Source organism: Gekko japonicus, unplaced genomic scaffold, assembly GCF_001447785.1.
Source record: "Gekko japonicus isolate JY-2015 unplaced genomic scaffold, Gekko_japonicus_V1.1 scaffold1504, whole genome shotgun sequence".
Lineage (NCBI taxonomy): Eukaryota > Metazoa > Chordata > Lepidosauria > Squamata > Gekkonidae > Gekko > Gekko japonicus.
In genome coordinates, this window is record NW_015169219.1 from 519,458 (window position 1) to 538,106 (window position 18,649).

The following is an 18,649-nucleotide window of genomic DNA, read 5'->3' on the forward strand; positions in this document are numbered from 1 at the left end:
ATTTCCCAGTCAAAATGCTTCAGTATGTTACATTAATGCTAAAATTAATATGGATAAAAATCATTAATCTACTGTGAAAATGAATCTGCATTAATATAACCATATTGTTCTTTTAATCCATAGTTTGGATTCCAAACAACTTCTAGATAGTGTTCCCTCCTCTCACATGGTATTTCCTCCCTCTATTCCCATCCCTCAGAAACCACAGTTTGTCACTACACATTGAGAAACTACGGTTGGTGTACATCACAGTCCACCAGGAAAGCAGACTTACAAACTATGGTTAGCTCAGCTTGCATGTGAACAAAGTACAGAAGGAGAAAGAAAATCCAAGCATTCAAGGGGATACTAAGCTAGCTCCATGCTTAGGTACAAACATGTGTGAACTGAGCCAATATGACCAATTCTGAAGTGAGACGTCAGAAATTATTTAAAAACTCAATGCTTCATAGCGATACAGGGGAATTAGAAGACTATTGTTAACCCAAGTTCTTACTACTCTACCAGCACACACTTGAGAATGAATTATAATTCCCTAGCCATTCTGGAGGCTGATAAGCTGTAAAATAAAACTTATAATTAACAGCCATTAAGATGCTTAGCAAATAGGCCAGCCACAGTCTGGAACACAAGTATAACCTAAAAGGTCATTATTTTTCACACACTATTTATTCCAGAGGTTCTTCACCTTTAATCCAGCAGCACCAATACGGACACATCAACATCACTGAATAATGCCCCCCAATAAAAAATAAGAGCAGAAAAAAGAGCTTTCAGTCAAAGCAACTTTATTTATATAGATATGTCTATAATATTTGCATACAACAATGCAGCTCTAAGGTTCATAAAGACCCTTGCGCCTTACAGTCGTCCACCAACAATCTTAATGTTAGCTCTGACTCTCTTCGCTGCATGTCGTTTTAAGGGCATGGACAGAAGTCCAGAACCTGGTTCACAAGGCAAGTCGAACAGAAAAAACCCAGCCGCCTCCACTGGCTGTCAGAAACCACTCTAAGACCAAACTTTTAAAAACTCTATTATAAAGAATCATACATACATGCTCACTATTATTTCACATAAAAACAGTACTGAAGCATATGGAAGAATTACCTGGAAATTCAGTCTTCACCCCCCACCTCCCTTCAGTGCGCTGAATGTTAAAAATGTCCATTTCCTAAAGGCCCTTAGTCAAGACTTCACCTGTGATGACTTAACAGTGGGTTCAACTAATATTGTGGGATGTAGACGGTAAGCCTGCCCCCCCCACCACCAGGAGCTCACCATGGACCTTGGTTTCATGGATGAAACCAAGATCAAAAGATAGCTCCACACACCATTTCAGCTTTGCCTGCCCCTGCACCCAACTGCTCTGTCTGGGCCTCACAGGATCCTGCCTGCAGCTCCTTTCCCTCACGCTTCCACCATCCTGAGGTTCAGGAGTCTGTGCTATTCTAACTGAAAGGCCATTCCTCCTGGATTTGGCCCTGCGAACTCTGACAACATACACAGTTGTCTTGCTTTCAGCTTTGCCCCTCAACTTGAGGAACAATCAGAAAAGGCCATGGAAAGCCAAGGTACAGTGAGGCAAAAGTGGCATATGTATGCCATGGCAAAGCAAGGCTCTCAACCAGTCACTCCTAGGCATTAAAAATAACCTTCTGACTTCAGACTCACAATGCCAGCGTTTGCCCCAGCCTAGCTCTGGGGAAGCTTCCCTACAGTCTGTTTTCAGATACAGGAGGCGCTTCTGGGAGCCCACCTGTGGTAACGATCCTTAAAATGGGAAACACAATTCATGCTGTGGCTTGGGCAAAATCACTACAGCCCAGGGTGTTTTCCATCTATAAAACTGGAGTGCTAGTTATTTACCAGTTGCACAGCTTGGAGGATGACAGATTTAAGATGTTTGTGCTGCATACTTTGAGCCTGCGGAACAGAGCAGTCTCTAATCAAATCATGCATTCACAAAGCTTTTTAAATTTTTTTCTTCTTACTGAAGCCAGAGGGGGAGAGTGTAATAGAAGCCTTGGTAGGAGGGCCAGTCCTAGTACTTTGATCTTCCGAACACTGCTAGGACAGTTCTCCATAGAAAAGTCGCCTCTGGGTTCGGCAGTAAACATTTCAGGGATATTACAAAACGAAACGGGTCATGAAGGCCAACAATTCACTTTTACAATTTGAATTACAGCAGACCCTTTCAACCTGGCAACTGGAGAGCATTACCCTTTCAAATATCTGCAGGCACTATTAACAACAGTGGGTGGAATCCAGAGTAACCTTCCTTACACAGGCAAACAGACGCCAACAGATATAGCTCATTGACAGTGGCATTTTCAAAAGAACCCCCAACACTGACTGCTTACAGAAGTTTCACAACTTGTCTCTACATTTACACACTGGCTTGAGCCAGAAATAAATGCAAAGTATAAATGTTTTAATAAATGCATAAATAAATAGGGCTGGAAGCTTTAGTTCTGAACATGAAATTGGAGATTCTCAAGAATGCAAACGCAACCACCTGTAAGAAACCATGTATAGAACGGCACACAAGAATAATTCCTGAAGATTAATATTCATGGTTACAGTATTAATTTACTACCTCAATTATTCTTTGAATGAACTGCTAACAGTAATTCAGGGCTTTGTGGGCCGTGGCTGGGACCTCTTCCCAGGGAAAAGTTATTGTCAACACTGGATCTAGTAAGGAGCGCCTCAAGGGTGCCAGGTATCATTATAAGGATTTCTAAGGGATGCCAGCAATGTTTCCAGTCCAGAATTCCATATGCACATTCACTCCAGTAGGAAGAGTTGCACAAGAGTTGCACAAACAGCACTTTCCCTTTCGCTGAAATAAATGGGTGTGTGTGCACGTATGTGAATTGCAACTTCCATTGCTGATGGGACAAATGTATTTTTAGCAAATAGCAAATTAGAGAACAACATTTTTTAATGTACAAATTTATTATGTGTTATCTGATGGAGTTGTAGAACTAAGACATCAGCCCATACATTTCCAAGCACAGAAGGTATGCAGGAAACAAAGAGAAGCATAAATATCTGCGGCAAAAATCTGAACAGCATGCAACAGCTAGGGGTTTCTGGATATCACCATCGAACTTGCGCTTTGGTTCTGGACCAGATGGTCTACTCTCTGAGTCCAAGAAAACGGTGTTAACCAATTCAAAAGGCACATGCAAAGCACTGATTCAGAACTCACTACAACACACCCCTCCCACTGGGGAGTAGGAGATAGTCCCACAGCACAATTCTGAATGGGAGAGGCATCCATTAAGCCAGGGGTGTCAACCATGAGGCCTGTGGGCCAAACGCAGCCCCTGCAGGGCTGGTATTTGGCCTGTGAGCAACTGCTTCCTTCTCCCAGCCACTGCTGCTGCTGCCTCTCCTCCTTCTCTAGGGAGGCGAGGAGGAAGGAAAAAGAGAGTGCATGTACATGCACCAGAGAAAAGCTCCCTCTGCTCTCTCCTGCTTCCATCTCTGAGGCTGCTGCTGCATTGCCTAGCCTCTCTTCCATCATTTGGAGAGGGAGTCTCATGGCACCTTCAAGACCAACGAAGTTTTATTCCAAGTATAAGCTTTCCTGTGCATGCACACTTCTTTGGAGGGAGGGAGGGAGGTTATTCTGAGCCCTGCTTTGCTGTTTACTTTGGGACCTGATCTCACACACACTCAAAAAAGGAAGGGAGGCAGGAAAGAGATGCAGCTGGGATAAGGGGAATTAAAGGGAAATTATTTGGGCTTATTCTGAAAAGGTTTTTTTTTAAAGATTAATTTCTCTTTGCCTATCTGGGATTTTATTTCAAAAAGACCCTGATTAGAAATTACAACACTTGGATTGGATTCCATGGTTTAATTACTGGAAGTAGATTGCTAAGTATTTAAAAATACATTTATGCTTCCATATGTTCCAGTTTAACAAGTGGTCTTCCTCTCTCCCCCTCCCCCAGTGGCTGCCTTTCTTCATATTAACCTGCCCCAATGCTTTTTGAACTTTTTATTATCATCACTAACAGTCTGAAAGCAACACATTATTTCACCTGGAGAGATTCCCCATTCCAGTTGTAACAGATTGGGGGGGGGAGGGGGGAGAAACCTAACAGCACAGCTTGCAATCCTTATTAGTGAAAGGGAGCAAGAGTCCAGTAGCACTTTAATGAGTAACAAAATTTATGGCAGGGCATGACCTTTCAAGAGTCATTGCTCACTTCTGCGGATACAGCTAGAATGTGAGTCCATTTGTCCTTATATCTTGGAAACTGAAGTGATTTCAGATGCCAAATAACAATAGCAGCCATTGGTAAAGAGAGAAGAAACCTAGGTCTCAGTTCAGCCCAGGAGGATGCATCGAGCTTCATTATCAGTTGCAATTGATCAGTCTTGCTTCTAATCTCCCTTTGAAAATCCTTTGTAAGAGAACCACGACTCTTAGGTCAGCAACTGAATGTCCTGGAAGGTTAAAATGTTCCCCCCACTGTTTTTTAAATATTGTAGTTTCTTATAGCTGTAGAAAAAGTAAGAGTCCAGTAGCACCTTGAAGACTAACAAAATATGTGGCAGACTTATGTCTATTTATTCTTTGCATCCTCTTGGACTGAATCCTCATGGACCAAACTGAGACCTAGGTTTCCTATCTCATTACCAATTATGATTTCTCCATAATGACTACCCATCTGCATATCACACCTAATCCAATAAAGCCTATTACCATTCGGCATCTAAAATAATCTTTATAAAGTTTATAGTTCTGGTACCTTGCGTTACATTTTATGGCACACATGGTCCAGCCCAGCAAAGTGACTTTTATGTCAAATCTGGCCCTCATAAAAAATGAGTTCAGCACCTCTGCACTAAGCAGTGACCTGAAAATGTCTTCAGCTTGATAATCCAGTGTCTCTTGGATCAAATTGCTGGAGCTGACAATGACTTCATGTTCAGGGTCAGTTGGTGTCGGCTGGGAGAAAGGTATCCCTGATCTTATATATAAACTATCTAAATGGGTTTCCAGTGTTCCCCCCCCCCATAGCCTATTTTATGAACAATACTTATACACATATGCATACATAAATAGATCAGCTTCAAGATGTTGGTGGAAGTCTCTTTTATGTCAATTGCAGAGGTGCTTTGGGATTAGTTGCAGCCTCCTAAGAATTCAGAACCATCTAGTTGAATTCAGAACCATCTAGTTAAGTAAGGTGAACCTCAGGCAATTGTCAAAAGAGAATTTGCTAATAAAATGTGTTGGGGAATTCAATAAGTATATTCAGCAGGGGCACTATTTACAGGTTCTTCTCTGAACAATTCTAAAGTGTTTTAATTGACACAGTGTGTATCTCCAGCATGAGTCAATAACTCTTGATAAAAAGAACTTGCTTGTTGCCTCTGACAAAGACAAATGTTAAAACATGCTGGACAAGCCAACTGTATCAACAAAATATTTGGTACCTACCTATGATTCATGGGACTTTTCTGGGGGGATGCACTATTTAAAGTGCCATCCTCACTTGTTTTTCAGTAACTTGTTTTCCACAGCATTTATTCATAAAGGGAAGGCTAGCTATGATGATCAAATTCTTCTGGTTCTAGGACTATTGGGCAAATTGCAAACCAGTAAGCCTCTTGCTTCAGATAGCATATACCTATTTATTAAAACATTCATACCCTGCCTTTCCTCTTGGCTCAAGGCACCTTACAATACTAGATATTAAGGATAGAATCAGGCACATAATTAGCAAGATTTCTGCAAATGAAGTCCTGCTTCACCAACCCTTTGGAGATCTGAGAAAGGGAACAAGCATGGAGACAGTGGTGATTTGATAGACATTATATATTTGGACCTCCAAAAGGCTTTTGATATCTCATTAAAGACTCCCAAGTAAGCTTAGAAGTCAGAGGATAACAGTCCTATTATGAATTAAAAATTGGTTTAACAACAGGATACAAAGAGTAGGACTAAATGGGCAGTTCTCTCAACGGAGGAAAGTGAGCACAGGGTTCCCACAAGGATGGGTACTGGGACCTGTGCTATTTCATTTGTTCATGAATGATCTGGAAGAATTAGGGGCAAACACCGCAGTGGCCAAGTCTGCAGATGATACTAAACTATCCAAGATGGTGAAAATGAAGGACAACTGTGAAGAGGTCAATGGGGATCTCTCTCAAAAGGGTGACTGGGCAGCAATATGACAAATGAAGCTCAATATAAGCTTAAGGTGATACACTTTAGAAGAACAAATCCCATCTTTATGCCGATTAGGTCGGAACTTGTTGGAACTGACCAGAAAGAGACCTTGAGGTCATAGTGGATAGCTCAATGAAAATGTCAACTCAGGGTACAGCAGAGGAGGAGGAGGGAAACTCCATGCCAGGGATTATTAGGAAGTGACTGAAAATAAAACAGCCAATAATATAACATCTCAAAAAGGATTTTGTGCAATTTGAAAAGATACAGAAAGGAGTGGCCAATATGATTAAGGGGCAAGAGCACCTTTCCTATGAGGAAACACTAAAGAGACTGAGACTTTTCAGGTAAAAAAAAAAGACAAGTGAGGGAGTACATGCCAGAAATTTATAAAATTATGCATGGAGCAGAGAGAGAACTTTTTCTCCCTCTCCCAAAATACTAGAACGCAAGAGTACCCGATGGAGGGTTTTTAAATTTTTTTTATTGTATTTAAGAAAGAAGTAAGCCAAAGAATATGATTCCAGTAGGTTACAAAAGGAGATAAAAGGGTAAATTTTAAAACATCAACATCTTACTCATCGATTAACACAACCTATGTGCACTGGAATTTTCTCACGTAAGCTTGAACACCTAGGTATAGACTTAGCAGCATGTGTTAGGCACCATATTACTAAAAAAACACCTTTGACTTTTACATTACTAAGAATTTAGCTTAGCAACCCGATGGAGTTGATGGGCAATAGATACAGGATAGACAAAAGGACGTACTTCTTTATCCGATCAATGACAAAAATGTGGAATTTGCTGCCTGAGGATGTAGTAGGCCATCACTATGTCCTCTGGCAGTGACTTACGCATCACTGACTGCCACAAGCATAGATGGCTTTAAAAGTGGACTAGATAAATCCATGAAGGTTAGGTCCATCAGTGACTACTAGCCATGGTGACTATAGGGTACCTCTGTGCTCAGAGGCAGTAAACCTCTGAATACCAGTGCTGAGAGTACCGTAAATATCAGGGGAAGGTGTTGGCCCTCCAGAATAACTGGTTAGCAACTGTGTGGTACAGGATGCTGGACCAGATGAACCACTGGTCTGATCCAGCAGTGCTTTTCTTATGTTAAACCACAGAGTTAGTATTCAACTGGTTTTCTATCTAAAGGGTTTTAAGCATTAGTTCCTTCCAGCATCTTTGTTCTGCCTTACCCACTCTCCCCCTCAAAAAAGATTCTGTGGGACCTGAACAGACTGGATTCTAGATGTGTCTTGCTCTTTGATTTTTAATACTCCCAAAATTATCATGTATTTTTCATTCACTGCTTTGTAATTTGAATCTTCCCAAATGGCTTAGTTATTTATAGCCTAATTAAGATATTGTCTGCTCCAGGCTCCTGTTTCTTTGCTGCATTTTTTAGTAGACTTAGTCGGGTAAACATCAGCCTGTGTGTCTATGAAATACTTTATATTTTTGTTCTGAAAATTCAGTTGATGTAAACTTGTGCAAATCACAAAACTCATTTTCATGTTTAAGACTAATTGGTATAATTCGCTAACTCTGAGATCAGTGCTGTGTTACGATTCTGAGAATAAAGCTACCTGCTAATTTCTTAACGGACCTTTATTTTCTTTTATTAAAAATGATCAGTTAAAAATAAATCTATATTCCTTTTATTATATATTTTCAGATTCACAGACTCAATAAAGATTTCAAATGAAAGAAGATGATCTCCACAGTTCTACTGTGGACCAGCCAACATTTGAGGAACACAGGAACACACACACACGGAGTGTTGCTCAGATGCAGCTCATGTTTACATTGCTGCACATTTTCTGATAAATGCAAAAATCACTAGGACAAATATGTTGCTAGCCAGCAGTGTAAAATCCAGGAACCTACTTTTGCTGTAAGAGGAGGTGTTTTAGAGAAGCAGTATACAGATTTTCTAAATAACTAACTAAATAAATAAGATGTGTAAAAACTCCAAACAGAATGGTTTAGCATAACGTGTACACTGTTGATTACATGATCCTTGGATGTAACATACAGACCGACCAGGCGGATCTATCTCGGAGTTCAGCCAAGTGAAACAAGAGTTAAGCAACAGGTCGGTGCAACAAGTTTAACAGCTCATTAGTCACCGATGCTACTAACAATCCTCATCACTTGAGAGACAGAGAAGAAGCACCACACACCCCCATGAGCCACTACAGAGCAGGATGGATGCCTCCATTAATACTGAATGTCTTACCAGGAGTAGAGAACAGAGTGCAAATATTTTATGACTTTCGTTCTTAACAGCAGCCCTGCTGGATCAAACCAGCCTGGATTCCTGTTTCCAACAAACAATTCTGAGAATTAACTGTTGTAGGACCTGACGTTTCGCCAGTAGCTGTGACTGGCATCCTCAGAGGTATAACACAGAAAGGTGGGGCGCTCTCTGTGTCAAGGTGAAGAAGAAAAATGGTAGGCAGGTAATTTATATCTACTCAGGAAGATGGGGGTAGGGCTGAGTCATTATCTTGTAGGAGTTCCCCAGGCTGTGGACATGTTAATGGAAGAGGTTCTTTTGTATATGGATTGTTTTTTTCTTCTCACCTTGACACAGAGAGTACTCCACTTTTCTGTGTTATACCTCTGAGGATGCCATCGCTCTCCCTGGCTCGCTTGCTGCTTCTTTAAGTAAGCAAAAAGAAACATTTGCAGGTTGTTTTTACGCCTTCAGTCATTTGCTCCTTCAGCTTCGACAACAAATTCTGAGAATCTCATGAGCAGGGTACAAATGGCCCCGTACTACACAGAAGTAAATATTCAGAGGCATAAACATCATGTTTCCATTTAACCCCATGCATTTTTCTAATACCCATTTAATACCTAAGCTAAAGAGTTCACTTTAAATCACCTCTATTGGATTTTAGATGCCCTCTCTCTTTTAAAAAGGAGGGGTCAGGTCAAGTGTCCAGTAACTTCCACAGTAAAGACCAATTAAGATAATTTTATTTCTCTGCAACTTCCTAGTCTCCTTTGGTAGGGGGCTTCGTTACCTGATGATCCTATCGCTCTCCCTGGCTCGCTTGCTGCTTCTAAAGTCAGCAAAAAGAAACATTTGCAGGTTGTTCTTACGCCTTCAGTCATTTGCTCCTTCTTTCCTCTGTGCCAGTTTGCATTAGTTTTGTCAGAACTTGTGTGTCTTTTCACTATCTTTTTTTTAAAAGCCTTCTTGACTTCTATCATAATCACAGCTCTCATGAGCACTAAATAAACAGCAGCCAGGAGACCACATCTCAGATGGCAGGGCACATGGCTACATGTCTCTGCCCTCGTGTTGCACACACTCAGGAACGCACAAAAGGGGACATGCATTTATGAAGATTCCAGGAAAAAGCCATGAACCACAGAGAAGAACCAACACAGTTCCAGCATTTTTCTAACTCCTCAGAACCCTTACAGGTCCTCCATCCCAGGACACAGACACCAGCTGGGATCCTCCGTTGCAGAAAGGGAGATCCTCTGTACAGAAATTGGAAATATGCTGGCAGAACATCAACAGAATGTCAGTATGGTATGCTGACCAAATAACCTCCACATGCCAGTGGGGGAAAACAGGGAGCACAGCCACATTGCTGGGTGACAGCCTGGGTGGGGGGACAGAAGTGCAGGAGCTGGAGGAGTCACTCCCTCAAATCTGCAGCAGAGTGTGCTTGAGGCCGCATCCAAGTTAGTAAAAAGGTAAAGGTAAAGGTTCCCTTGCTCGAAAGCCAGTCGAATCCGACTCTAGGGTTGCAGTGCTCATCTCCGTTTCAAAGCCGAAGAGCCAGCGCTGTCCGAAGACGTTTTCGTGGTCATGTGGCCGGCATGACTAAACACCAAGGTACATGGAACGCTGTTACCTTCCCACCGAAGTGGTCCCTATTTATCTACTTGCAATTTCTTGCTTTCGAACTGCTAGGTTGGCAGGAATCCAAGTTAGTACTGCTGAGCATTACGTATTTACCGTCCTTGGGTCTCTTTTGGCTCTTAGCTGACAGTGCTCCAACTGGGACAGAGGCAATGATGGGCTTCATTCACAGCTCCCTTTGAAGAAGCGTGTGCAAAATGTGTAGGAGGAGTACAACTGAATTAATTTTTCTTCCCACTACACCATTGCTGTATTTTTTTATATTTTGCTCTGTCTCTGGTGCAGCCCGCTTCTCCTGTATATAGGGATTTATGCCTATCTGCTACTTATTAACTTCAGCTGACTTCAGCAAGGGACTGAGAGAGTTCTTCAATGCCTGCACAGTTGTGCCTGAGCAAGGCGGGAGACAGACTGGTCAGGGTACACAACCTATCCATTTCTGCTGGTGTGTCATTAACCATGCAGCCTATGTGACAGGGAAGACAGATGGAAAGCAAGGTTTGCTAGGATGGATAGTCGCAAGCAGCTGGGATGAACCTCATGAATGCAGCAAAGGGATGGGCATACGGAAAGATGCTAAACAAAACGACTGGAGTTTGAGTCAGCCGGTCAACATGAGAAGTCCATCCCCAATGATTGGGTGCCAGAATGAAAAGCTCAGTTGCACTTAGGACTTGTTCCACTGCTGCCTTGTGCAAAATCTGTACAAGGATCTCATGCATATGAAGTCTGTACTTTTCCACAGGGCTATACCTTTCTTGGCAGCCTTTGCCACCCAGACATATAAGGCTGGTTTCAACATCTGGGCCAATGGATAATTCCATTTTCCTGTAAGCACAGGTGGGGGGGTGATTCAAAGAAGAGTCTGCAGTGAGTTCTGGCTTTAAGTCCTGCCTCCTCCTCCTATTTTTCTACTGGTCAGTTTATTGCTGACCCAAATAGATCTCTGCCTTATTCCCAGATTCCCGCTTGGTGGGATCTGAATTACCCTCACTTTCATTTTTCACCCAACTGCTTTTCTAGTGTGTAGGATGGATGACAGAAACACCTTCTGTACATATTCTGTTACATGTTCTCTGGCTGCTGTCCAAGGCTGCGGTCACACACACTAAATAATCCACTTTCAATGCACTTTCCAATTGGATTTTGCCAGTTCACACAGTAAAAGTTGGAAGTTGCACTGAAAGTGGATTGAAAGTGGATTGAAAGTGGATTATTTAGTGTGTGACCACAGCCCAAGTGTCAGTGTCCCCCTTGCCTTGCAAAATGCTGCTCCATATGGCGTTCTTGACCTCGAACTTGAACCCTTGCCTGGAAGAAACCATGGTCTGTCTTCCTGTGAGGCTTTCTTTAACAAGCAAGTTTTAGAGGTATCTGGGTGATATAACTGTTGTGACCATTTTGTATTCATTTTTAGATAATTATATCCTGCTTTTCTCCCCAATGGGCCCCCAAAGTGGTTTATGACATCATTCTCCCCTCTCACAACAACCCTGTCAGGTAGGTAAGAGAGTGACTGGCCCAAGATTCAGCAAGCTGTCATACCAGAGTGGGGATCCAACCCACATCTGCAGAGCTCCCAGGACAGCTGTAGTTACAGAGCTCCTAACTGGCATGCCATCGTCCTGTCCTGTCTACACTGGAAGGTGCTGTTTCCTATGTCTGTTCTGTGTGTGTGTGTGGTTGACAACAGGGTAACAGAAAGGCATACCCGCATGACTGTATGTTGGTCATCCACTTACATATATGGCAGAGAACAGGGATGTCATCAATGTGGTCTCTTGCAATTGGTAGGCAATTAGACTCCAGTGCAACTGACTCTCTTTTGCCGATTTCCCCCCCTCTTTTGGGAGAGTACAGGATACCGGCTAACTATGCCACGGCTGCACTACACTGCACCAGCGTTGGTCATACACATGTCAATATTCAGGTTTTAGGATTGTGCTTCCTATGTTCTACACTCGATGACTCATTTAATAGCTATCAGGTTTATACAAATTTTTTCTTGTTGCAACTTAAACTCAGTGGTGAAATACAACTAGTTCAGAAGTTGGCAGCAGAATGGAATTTGCAAACAGAATTAAGGAAGCATTCACCGTAAAATTGCACATTTCACTGTGACTCCTAACATAATTTCACTAAATTACACAGCATGTTGAAGATCATTGCCAATGGTGTTGTGTTATAAGCAGTTGTAAACTATTTCAGTCAACTGAACTCAAAAACTCTCAGAATAGTACTGTAGAAAGGCTCAAATATCAGTATTCAAATCTAGTCTTTATGGTATCTTCTCTTGGTACTAAACCAAAAAGGAGACACTGAATTACACCAAGTGTTCAGACAGATATGAACATGCCTCAAATTCTGTACCTTTGAGATGTGTGTACTTACAGAATTATCTCCAGGCACCTTGGAAACAGCTCCTCTAAAAATACCAAGGCAGCAAATCAAACTATTGAAAAATTGGCAGATGACATTGCTTACACTAACAAAAATGAATAATCGTAATTTGTGTCATCGGGCAGATTAAAAATAAACTTTAAAAGACATGCAGAATAACAGAATGATTGCTGCCTTTAAAATATTTACAATAGATGCTAAAGTATTTTTATCTGCTATTGACCAACATTGTTACTGTTCTAGTATTTGCAATCACAGAGTTATCTTCATTACTTCACCTGGTCCTAAAATAATATTGGTACATAAAATCCATTCTCAGCAAATTACCTAGTGACAATAACATTGGTACATAAAATCCATTCCCAGCAAATTACCTAGTGACAATAGATAGCAGAGCTATTTTATTACAAGGTGACTAGTTTAAATTAAAAATGTATATTTCTGAAGTGCTTGAGCAGAAATAAGTGCAAATGGGTAAAGAAAAAACTAAAAGGTGGGAATCTTTGAAATTCAAAGTGAAGCTTTATTATATCTTTCTTTCTACATTATAATTTTCACCATACAAATAGCATAGGAAAAATGGCTATAAATTTGACAATTCACTGCCACAGGAAGTGGTGGCGGCTACAAGCATGGACGGCTTCAAAAGGGAATTAGATAAGCATATGGAGCAGAGGTCCATCAGTGGCTATTAGCCACAAGGTATAGATAGGGACTCTGGGGCAAGTGATGCTCTGTCATCTTGGTGCTTGGGGGGGTCAACAGTGGGATGGCTTCTAATGTCCTGGCCCCACTGGTGGACCTCCTGATGGCACCTGGTATTTTTGGCCACTGTGTGACACAGAGTGTTGGACTGGATGGGCCTTTGGCCTGATCCAACATTGGCGTCTCTTATGTTCTTATGTTCTTATGACAAGTCATAGGGATTTGTTCCACTGAAAAATATCAAAAGCACTACTTCTATTTATTTACTGCACACAAGCTTTGATGGAAATACTGAACAAGAACTAGTTTTGTGACACAGTCACCAAATATTTCATTTTTGCAAAGTACAGCACACAGCTTGATCCTAAGTTCTGGTGCATCAGCTAAGTAAAAGTCAAATAATTAAATAAATAAGTTACAAATGCAATTCTGGTATTTCAAGTATATTAAACAGTACAGCTCAATTCACCAGGACAAATTTTTAGTAGGATTTAATTTTCTTTGTAATATATCCCCCCTCCCACAAAAAAGTCTGCCTGCCTGTAACTGTGACATGCATACAACATGCAAGAAAAAGTCTGAAAAGTACAATATCTTCAAAATGCTCTATGAATTATTCAGTTACCTTCTAAGAAAATACAGGGTAGTAATACAACTGATTAACCTCAAACTGGCGCTGTTACCATGCCCCCCATAACGGGATACTTTATTCTGAACTCTAGCAAAGTCTCTTTTGACATGCTTGAGCATATGAGCAAACTACCATGTGGAGTAGCAAGGTAAGTGCCAGCTAAGAGCTTTCCACGCTAGGATTGTTCATACAACAAAAAGGCAAAACAGAGGGCTGACATACGCAGTGTACTGAAGAGTGGGTAAATAATTTGGGATAATGAATGTAATCCCAACTTCCGTGAAGACTTAACATCAAAGCAAACAGTTGACAAGAATGCAGGGTGGGGCAGAGCTGACTACAGTTTTCTTTGGGACCTTGTAGACGGAATATCCTTCGCCCCCTCCACTGAATTTCCTTTCTCTTGCTCTCCCAATTTGAAAAAGTGTGTGCGCACACGGAAGCTCATACTTTGGATAAAACTTTGTTGGTCTTAAAGGTGGCACTGGACTCTAAATCTGTTTCCTCCCAATTACAGTTAATCTGGAGGGAACATATAGTGACCTTACTGTACAGTTTTGAGTCTTTAGAAGTTCCAGTTATTCCACAAAGGGTACAAAAGACTCATGGCTTCTTCCCCTCAGGAAATTCCAGGGACCCCTGGGGCAATCTCTGTACAGTTTTGAGTCTTTAGAAGTTCCACTTATTTCACAAAGGGTACAAAAGACTCATGGCTCCTTCCTCTCAGGAAATCCCAGGGACCCCTGGGGCAAATCCTCCCATTGCCTGATGGGAGGAGTGTCTAGAAGAGGCAAAGGAACATTCACCACTTTACATGTTGCTTCATCAACTGCTGGCAAGCACAAAATAGCCTGTATGGGTCTCAACAGGTGCCCAACCACACTGATCCTTGAAGCCAGCCCTTTCTTTGCACTCCTGGGTTTAGGACAGAACGAAACACAGAACACCTGCCTTCCAGAAAACTGATAGCAAATTGTGGAATGGAGCAGGATATCCTATCCTATGAGACCAGTAACCTGCTAATGCAACATGGCTAGGCAGCAAAGCCCTCCTTGGCCACACATGTTGAGTGCATGGATCAAAGGACAGTTCTCTCCTGTCATCAGACCTCCCCTATCTGCCTGTGATGTGACCAATATGAAGATGAAATCAGAATCAGGAGCACTTGAGCTCTCCTGGAGCATTTGTTCACACCAGATGGCAAGCCAGATTATTAACTCAAGACAATACCTACAACATTGCTCACACACACTTATTCTCATCATGGGTTTCACCCTTGGATTTCTCCCCAACTTTACACAAAATAATGCCAGTTCTTACTGCTTGCTCATCCATCATAGTACCGGGACTATTTTACCAATGCCAGAGTTGGACATTCTTTTAAAAAACTGACTTTCCCTTGACCAATCTAAACACTTCTGATGTTCTGTCAAGAGTATCATTGATTTTTTTTTCCTTTACAGATCAAGTCAGAGCACTCCAGGATAATTTACTGTAATTTTGTAAAAAATCCCGTAAGTGGTGATGTGTTCACCTGTGTACGTAGAAGGAAAGTTTTGAGGCACCACAGAAACAACAGGTTTATTACAGCACAAGTGTCCAAGAGCAACCTCCTATTTTGTCTGATGCATTAACCAGACTGAGAAAATGCTAAGTGTATCTAATTACAAGCTGAAGCACACTTAACGAAAAAACTGATTTAACAGAGTGAAAAATTAAAGACGATGGAAATATGAAGTATACCCTGGTAACCTGAGTGCTAATGATACACCAACATAATACACAGCTAAATGGGAACCACACCCTTTGTAGTGAAAGGGCAGTCTATAATCCTTACTCTAGCCTTGAGATATGAAAATCTGTTCAATCCACTTCTGTACCTGCACATGGTAACCATCCTTTCAAACCACTCTGTTTATGCATCAACTGCGAAACCAGAGGTGTAATACCTAAGGAGGCAGGGAGCTTGCCTGTGATACAGCTTCTGCCTTCGTTGGTTCCGTACTACATTGTTAAGCAAGGGGCTAGGGGGCAGTCATGCTATGCAAGGCTGAGGCTGGTGTAACTGTGTGCTTTTTCATTTCATACACCATGGCTGCTGCTCTCCAGTCTGGACTGACACAAAGATTCCCTACTGATGGCGTAGGGTTTGTGGAGCTCAAGTATTGATTCCCGATTTTTTAATGTTAAATTCACTTGATCAGATACAACTTAATGTAAAAAGTACCCTCTGCCTAAAAGCACCCTAAAAATTCACACTCACATTTTGTTTGTTTGTTTTAACTGTCAGATTCCCTTATATTCCCTTACAATTGGGCATTATGCATGATGCAAATCACCAAAGAATATCAGTAAGAGATGACATAGGTGATTGACTGATTTAGAAAATTTCAGTGCCACCTCTCCAAAGGACATGCTGAAGGACATACTTACAAAGTGAATTGTGCAGACCCCACGCAGACACCATCTAGATATGATGACACAGAGAACAGCACATTTTTACAGTTCCCTTAACCCAGGGCTGCACCTTCAACTGACACACAGACACTGATTCCCCACAAGCAGCTGTGCCGCCCTCGCTCTTCCATTTGCCCCAGTTGCACTGGTCAATTTCACACTCTTCGCTGTGCAGCTGCATTTTGACTCGTATCTCCCCCCAATTTCTCCCCGTGTCTTCTCGATCTCAAAAAACAAGGATCGAGAAGATGCAGGGGAAATCAGGGAAAGATGCGGGCCAGGCAGCGAATAGTGTGAAATTGACCAATGCAAATAGAAGAGTGAGGGCAGCACAGCTGCTTGTGGGGAATCGGTCATATCCTTTGATGACGAGTTATGTATACTTTGGAAAATATTCCATTTTTAAAATTAGTAATGAATTACTATAACATTTCACAAATTAACAGCAAATACTTTTTTAAAAAGAGTCAGATGCTAAAGGAGGTTGTGGTAAGTAGGCAGCAGGCCAATTCTTCCTGACTGGAGATGGCTCTCAGTAAGGGATGGAATGGGCGGCAAAAAGGGCCCTGGCCCACCCTTGGACAAAGGTAGACAGAGAAAGAAGAGGCTAACTCCGACCACTCACAAGGCTGGAGCCACCATGCACAGACCTGAGGCAGCTGCTTGCTTGGTGCTCAGGTAGTCACAACATGGGGGCAGCCCGCCAGGCCATCAGTGGCCTTACTGGCTGACCTGTCCCTGTCTGCAGCTACAGAAGGTGGCCAGCTTCCTATGCTGGTACGTCTGCCCTTGAATCTATCTGAACCTTGAATTCAAAAACAAAAGAACTTTCTAAACTGCTAGTTCAGCTAAATGAACTAGAATGATACAATATCATGTGGAGGGCAGGCAATCTAGTGCTTCGGAATGCTACTGGGCATGAATTCGAGTACAATCAAGTTACACTAGGACCAATTATGCTGAGGCAATCCTCCTGTCCCCTGTATGGTGGAACGGCACAGCTTAGGAGAACGTACAATACCTGAACATCCTGCAAAAGTAGGCAAGTGCAGCTTTGATTAAAAAAAGAGTCTCCTAGATAAGAATGAACAACCAATTAAGAGAGCACATAAGCAAACAAAAGAATGTCAAAGCCAGACAAAAACAAAAAAAGGAAGATTGTGGCACTTTAAAGACTAACAGATTTATTGCAGGCACAAGTTTGTGTACATCTGACAAAATGGGCTCTAGTCCGCGAAAGTTGATGCCACAATAAATCTGTCAACATTTAAGGTAGCACCAGTCTCCTCTTTGTTTCTGCGTAAGAAGCACAGCTACACCTTTGGAATTCAGAAGCAAACCGTTATTAACCATTCCCTGAACAGAGGAAACTTTTCTTGGGTAGGTTACAAAAGGACACTAACTACTGAACGGCATTCTATAAGACAGAAAAGAACATGAAAAATTCTCTATTTAAAACTTACTACAGGTAAAACTGGTGCATTCACTGCCTTTGTGTAAGCTTTACAGCACCTTCGCACACATATAGCTTACTTTGAACTTTAAAGCATTCAGGTTAATTCTAACAATCCGACTAGCGTACTCTACTTTTTGATGTCTAAGGAAGAAGAGCAAATATTTCAAGATTGTTAAAACAGGCTACTTAATATAAAAATATGTTTAAAGATCACGATGACAAGCTTTTTCAGGATTTAAGGATTAATAAACTCTAAATTTATAAATCTGTGATGGATTGCACACAAAAACAGGATTTTTAAAATGCTGGTTGTGTCAGAGTCAGGGAGTTCAAGAGTTAATCTTCCCTGGAGAGAAGAATTATGTGATTGGCTGTTCTACTTGCTCTCTGATCAGCCAGCATCAGCAGAGAGAGGAAATAAAACAGCTGATCTGGAGGGAAAAGAGGTCTTTTGCTATTTTGCCTTTTGGTCTTGGTCTGAAATCTAACCTCTGGATCAGTAGCCAGAGGGTTTGGCTTCTGAGGGAACAGACATTTGGGAGTCAGTGTTTTCTGACAAGCAGTAGTCAGAAAAGTACTTCTGCAGAGAGAAGAAGAGAACCCCCATTGTCTTAAATATATTAAAACTGCTCTGAGGCAGAATTTAGATTCTCAGTAGAACAGCCTTATACAGACAAAGGATACTTGAGAAGGATTTGGCAAAAGGTCTGGGTAGCCAGAGTGAACTTCCATACAAGCCAAATAGTAAAAGGAGTTACTGCTTCTTAGGGACAAGAACTTCTTGCCAGTGAAAGGGGCTGGGAAGAGAACCTTGGTCTGTGATAAAGGGGAGAAGCTTAGACACCTCAGGAGTTAATGAAAAGTTGTAATATCTAAAGGAAAACCTAGAACTCTGAATGGAGAAAT

The 18,649-nt window shown here is 41.7% G+C and overlaps 1 protein-coding gene across 1 annotated transcript in view; it reads right to left on the reverse strand.

The window, feature by feature from the left end:
* ZDHHC3 (zinc finger, DHHC-type containing 3) overlaps positions 1-18,649 on the reverse strand; it is a 40,672-nt gene that overhangs the window by 19,329 nt on the left and 2,694 nt on the right.